Below are 6,494 nucleotides of genomic sequence, written 5' to 3'. Positions count from 1 at the left end.
CCTTTGCAAAACAAAGATAGTCTCCTTTCCAAGTATTAACCAGGGCAGACCCTGCTTAGTTTCTGAGATCTGACAAGATTAGGCTAGCCTGGACCATTTCTGTCAGGGCTAAATATATAAACTTCACAAACGAAGTATATATTCCCATGTTCACTTCTGGCCTTCCAAAGGAAATTCCCCTGATTTTTATTGAGCAAGAAGCAACTTGTGGTCATTAACTACTTATGTCTGTTGCTCTATAAAAATAATTGTCTCCATTTCACTTTCCTTTTAATCTCCCAGGCATCAGAAAGCAAGATTACAATGTCAAATTTAGTACAAGAGTTCTGCTTCATTTGCAGATCAACATTATTTATTGGAAAAGTCCGTGACAAGCCTGTGTTCTCCTGGGAATTACCTCTTTAGAGAAACAGAAAGCTGGTGTTTGCTTGAGGAACATTAGACCAAATCAAAAGTCCCTTCCATGTACTAAAATTGAGGTCAAAAACGTGTTAATTAAAAAGCTACTACCTCAAAATTCAGAGCAAGCGATCACCAAAGAGTAAGTACCAAAAAAACCCCCAAAACCCATTTGTGTAACCGGAAAATATAAATGTTAATATGACTGATAAATTACAGAGAGTAATAATTCACAGTTTCTGCAGTTCAAACACTGGTTGTTGTGAGTTCTTTACAAGGATGTAGCACACACAAGGGCTCACAGTAAGTAATAAATATAAAACAGTCAGTAATAAATATACAACAGGAACACCTTGTGCAATGGTTTCAGTGCTGTGGCTTTAATCTGTGCATGGTTTGCACTTAGAAAATAGACAACTGTTCATCTCTTAACATACTGCTTTATGCAAAGGATCTCTAAGAAGTCCTTTTACAGCGCAGTTCAGAGCCGACAGGCAAGCAGGGATGGCGCCGCTTGGTGCCACTTACCCTCTTCAGAGGGCTTTCCTGCGGTGCGGGAAGCCCAGAAGAATCAGAAGAAAAAAGCCACACAGATTCCCCCCATAAAGAAGAACAGAGAAATCATTGTGTACCTCTGCAAGTGGCTCCACCAGCACACTAGATCCGACCGGGTACTGGAGGCTGATTAAGGTTGCCCACCCTCCGAACCCTCTCCCCCAACTAGGTTGGCACAGCATTTTGCATTGGCGGGCTTGGATGACAAAGACTGGGTGCTGCGGAGCTGCATGGTGCCTGGACACCAGGGTAAGTACAGCCTCCACTGATGCATTTGCCCCTTGCACCAGTGGAATGGCACTCACTCAGATGGCACTCACCTCTGGGTTGGGCTGCCCATTCCATAAAATTTATTGTCTTCCATTCCCTTCACATATTGGCTTTTCTAGTGCCCCACTTACTCCTCCAAAATATCTTAACTTCCATTTTCTTTTTTAAAAGAACCATACTGTGTTCCATACTGAGTCATTGGTTTTAGACCCCTGACCTAGGACTCTAATCCCACATTCTTTCTACTGATAAATCTCAAAGCCAAACAGATTATTCAAACTGCACAAAGTCAACAATTTTCTGTATATGAATCAGCTCAAGACAAAACAGTAATCTAGACAATGGCTGTAGTATGGGTCAGTGACTGGATTTTTTCCCCTCTGTATTGGCTTCCAACTGCAGATTACTCCACAAATCTTCATTGCCCATTCATTCTCTTTCTGTGGTTTCCCTCTGGTTTCTCGAATCACCTTTGATCTACTGCTATGCAACTAAAATGTGTTTGCCTTCTATGCAGAAGGTACACTGTGCTTCAAAACAAACTACTCCTCTGGCTTCATTTTCCCTGCCTTGTTCTCCCACCACCTTCATTTCTTCCTTAAACCACCAAGGTCTTTTTCAATTAAAAACACAAACAGCAGAGGTAGCTAAATTGCTGTAGCTGCATTATACTAATCTATACTAATCTACCCACTAAGTCCCAGCTTTAATTTTTAAAAAGACATATCTAGCTCTTTGTTGCTGAGATACACACGTTCCCTTCCATCTTTGCAATGAAAGAAGCTAGAGAATTGCTTTTTAAAAACGAAAGCTGGCAATTCAAAGGACCTAGTGGATAGACTAATACTAGCTATTGCTGATTTAAAAAGAGAAATGGACATATTATATGTGGCAGAACATAAGGTCAGGTTTCAGAATGAGTGCTAAGCATCAGAATCTGTCTGGTTCAAATTTCCTATTAGCCAGAGATTCATAAAATGATTTATAGAGCAAAATGACGTGCATATGAGAAGCTTTTCACAGTTGAGGCACACCTTGGTTACCTGGTTTCATGAGAAGTGTGTTGGGTATATACATATATATATTAGCAGAGTAGAACAGAAGAGACAGATTCTCAGTTGCTTTTTATATATGAGTTTACTAAATATAAAGGGAGGGTTACAAGGAGATAATATAAGAAATTTGGGTGCTGTGTGGTTTCCGGGCTGTATGGCCGTGTTCTAGCAGCATTCTCTTCTGACGTTTCGCCTGCATCTGTGGCTGGCATCTTCAGAGGAACATAAGAAATTCTTTCTTTGCTGTTACATATCTATATTACTGTAAGTTGGTTACACCTTGGTACCTGTCTGCTGTCTCATGCTTGTGGAATGTCTGCTCAAAGAAAGAAACAGAGTTAGCTTTATAACTTCAGATGTAAAAAAAGGCAAACTCTATGCTGGGGATAATTAGGAAAGGAATTGAGAATAAAACTGCAAAGATTGTCATGTCCTTATATAAAGCAGTGGTGTGACCGCACTTGGAGTACTGTGTCCAGTTCTGGTCGCCGCATCTCAAAAAGGATATTGAGGAGATAGAAAAAGTGCAGAGAAGGGCAACTAGGATGATTGAGGGACTGGAGCACCTTCCCTATGAGGAGAGGCTGCAGCGTTTGGGACTCTTTCGGATTTGGAGAGTGACTGAGGGGGGATATGATTGAAGTCTACAGAATTATGCATGGGGTAGAAAATGTTGACAGAGAGAAATTTTTCTCTCTTTCTCACAATACTAGAACCAGGGGGCATTAATTGAAAATGCTGGGGGGAAGAATTAGGATTTAATAAAAAGGAAGCAAAAGCGCTTGCCTATTCACGCATAGCGTCGCGGTGTTTGGAATATGCTGCCACAGGAGGTGGTGATGGCCACTATCAGATAGCTTTAAAAGGGGCTTGGACAGATTTATGGAGGAGAAGTGGAACAATGGCTGCCAATCTGCATCCTCCTTGATCTGAGATTACCAGATGCCTTGACAGACCAAGGTGATCCGGGAACAACAGCCGCAGAAGGCCATTTGCGTTCACATCCTACATGTGAGCTCCCAAAGGCACCTGGTGGGCCACTGCGAGTAGCAGAGAGCTGGACTAGATGGACTTTGGTCTGATCCAGCTGGCTTGTTCTTATGTTCTTATGTTCTTATGTACGTGCTCACTAACATGTAAGCAATGGCCATCTGCCTGACCAATAGCTATTCAATAGATCTGGTCATAAATAGTGACTTCGGCAACTTGTTTACATATGAATAGTTAACCCTTTTTATAACTGAGTTGTGACAGATACTTGCAAAATCCCAACAAAGTTTCTAGCAAGATCAGATAAAGCACAACATTCTTTTGCAAGAATTTTAGGAGTACCAGGCCCATGGAAGCACCAAGTCCACATTATCTTGTCTGTGTTCTACCTTCTGCCCTACCCTGTTTTTAACAAGCCACTGGTTTTTTTTCAGCCTGTTTTCCCCAGTTCTGTAGATAGTGATACTGACTTATCAAACAGGGCTGCTGTGTGGATGACTGAGCAAAAGCATGCTCACTTGAACGACATTACATAAATACCAAATGCAATTCTTACTATCCCGCAAGAAAGTATCTGAAGACTATTAGGGAAAGAGGAATTAATCTCACACATGATGTTGGTTGCTGGCAAGTTTGCCCTGGCAGCATAGAACTACACAGATGGGAACTGAGCTCACCTCCTGGCTGCTCCCCTTCATCCAGCCACCCAAGCAGCCACTAGTATGGCTTATTGAAAGAACTATACATGGGCTCTTTCTGCCAACCCCTGCCCATCTCAATTAGTAGCTGCCTGGGATGTAGTAGACTTGCACTGTGGAAGATTGGTTTAGTCTCACAGCATGGAGTCCCTGTAACTAGTTCTGTAAGTTAGAATTGTAGTCTGCATGAGCTACCCTAGTCTTGAAACCAGTCACCCCCATCCTTCTATCTTTTTGCTAATAAATAGATGTTGTCTTGAATGTGCAGTTTCTACTGTGAGAGCTAGGCTGGGCAGTGCAATTCATGGGGGTGGGATGGAGTTTCATGGTGGCCAGGCATGGTTTAGGCATGTCACCTCCAAACAGGGGAAGTATGGAGAAGACATGAAAATTCAGTAAGTCAGCAAAAAACCCAAAGTCACCATGGGTTTTCAATGACCTATACCTGCTCTTCTGATGGATGGCTGGTGTAGGGGCATTCTGAAAGCCCTCTGGAAGCCAACTAATGTTGGCCCCACTCCCAGGAATACCTCCACTCGTGACAGCATGGGCTTCTGCAGTGGAGTGCCAGCACAGTGGCAGCTTCTAAATTTGGGCATCGTAGAGTCATACGGCATGTTTGCTCCATGCACCAATGCATTTTCCCCTTGCGCCAGCATAAAGGGCACTCGTGGCAGCGCACCCTTGCATTCATCCACAATTCTTTCAGTCTCCCACCCCCTGTAGATTGCACTCTAAGAGTGAGAACCATATTCCTCATTTACAAGCAAAAACACAAACACATTTTCAAGCAGAAGCACATACATATAAATACAGGAACCTGACTCCCTTCCCAGTGAAGCCAGGGCAATCACCCTCTCACCTCTAAAAATTAAGATGCAAACATTTTAAGACATCTGAGACAAATGGAGGCCTGGGAGAAATGCAACAATTATCTTGACTATCACCATAGGGCCACCTAGATGATCTGGGCCTCTGGAATTTTGGTCCCTCAGCCCCAACACTGATGGCTATAAAGCAGTGGTTCTCAACCTGTGGGTTGAGTCCCCTTTGGGGGCGTCCTAAGACTCTCTGCATCAGTGTTCTCCATCTGTAAAATGGATAAATGTTAGGGTTGGGGGCCACCACAACATGAGGAACTGTATTAAAGGGTCGCAGCATTAGGAAGGTTGAGAACCACTGCTGTAAAGGATGACTAGTCCTCAAACAGCCAATGTCTCTGTAGAAGTAGCTCTGTGCAAAATCTGGCTGTGACTAAATATGCAGATGCAGAAATGGTCTTTTACCTCCCTCTAGAGGAGAATATCAAATAAAGTCTCTGAATTCAACAGTAGGAAAATTCTGCCTTGGCAAAATATTACATGAAAACTATGCTTCTAACAATATAGAAGTATCTTTTTATGCAGTGGGTTGTGTGACCTTCCAGAAGACTCATGCAGTAGAAATGAGTTTCATCATAAATGATGGTGAACTGCAATCGTTGGTCACAGAGCCAACCAGAAGAATAGTGATCAGACTTAGCTCTAAACAGGGCAGGAATCCTGGTCAAGAAGCAGTTGTTGCATCATTTGGAAGCAGTGATCACAATGCTATTAAGTTCAGAATTAATGTCAATGGAAAATTATCCTTACATTCTTTAAATACTATTTGATTGCAAAAGAGGCAACTTTACAATCATGAGGGGACTAATTAGAAGGAAGTTGAAAGAGAAACACAAGACTGTAAAAGATGCTTGGAAACTGTTTAACACCACAATTCAAGCCCAAACAGAACACATTCCCCAGGTTAAGAAATGTCTAAAGGTTAAAAAGATGCCTGCTTGGTTAAAGGAGACCCCTCACAATCATCACCATTTTGTGTGCATAAAGTGCCATCAAGCCACAACAGACTTCTGGTGACCCAGAGTGAGCCTTTTCTGCATGAATCACTTACCCCAGATTTTCCACGTGGTCAATCTGCAAGGCTTGGAATTGCATTCCGCAAACTAGGCCTTTTCTGCATGAGTCATTTACAACATATTTTGCCACCAAATGCTATGGGTTTTTTTTCTTTGAATTCTGTTGTTTTCCCCTCTGTTGGTTCAAGAAATATTTTCCCTTCATTTTCATTCAGTTTTCCCCAGCAATTTAACTGAATTTTTTTAACGTTACTGAGCCAACTTCCTTTGAGTTGTAGGATAATGTTAAAATTGTCATCATTTCTCTGCCTCACTAAACATCTGGCTCTTATCTACATTCTGTATAGTTTCCCAATCTCCCCTTCAGTCATTTTCCCCTCCATTTTCAAAAGGATTTAAAATATGTTTTCTTTTTGTCATATTAAACTAGTGATGTAGGTAGAGATACAATTGTCTTATTAAACTAGTGATGAGGCAGAGATACAAAGAAGCAGGATGGATTGGATCAGCTTTGTCAGTTTCACATAGAACTTTGCCATGTTAGCATTCAGGAAGAGATACAAACTAGAATGGTTGATTGGATCAGCTTTGTCAATTCATATCGAACCACCTACATAACATTTTGGCAGA

The sequence above is a fragment of the Sphaerodactylus townsendi genome, linkage group LG13, assembly GCF_021028975.2.
Source record: "Sphaerodactylus townsendi isolate TG3544 linkage group LG13, MPM_Stown_v2.3, whole genome shotgun sequence".
NCBI lineage: Eukaryota > Metazoa > Chordata > Lepidosauria > Squamata > Sphaerodactylidae > Sphaerodactylus > Sphaerodactylus townsendi.
Note: the sequence above shows the minus strand (reverse complement) of the source record.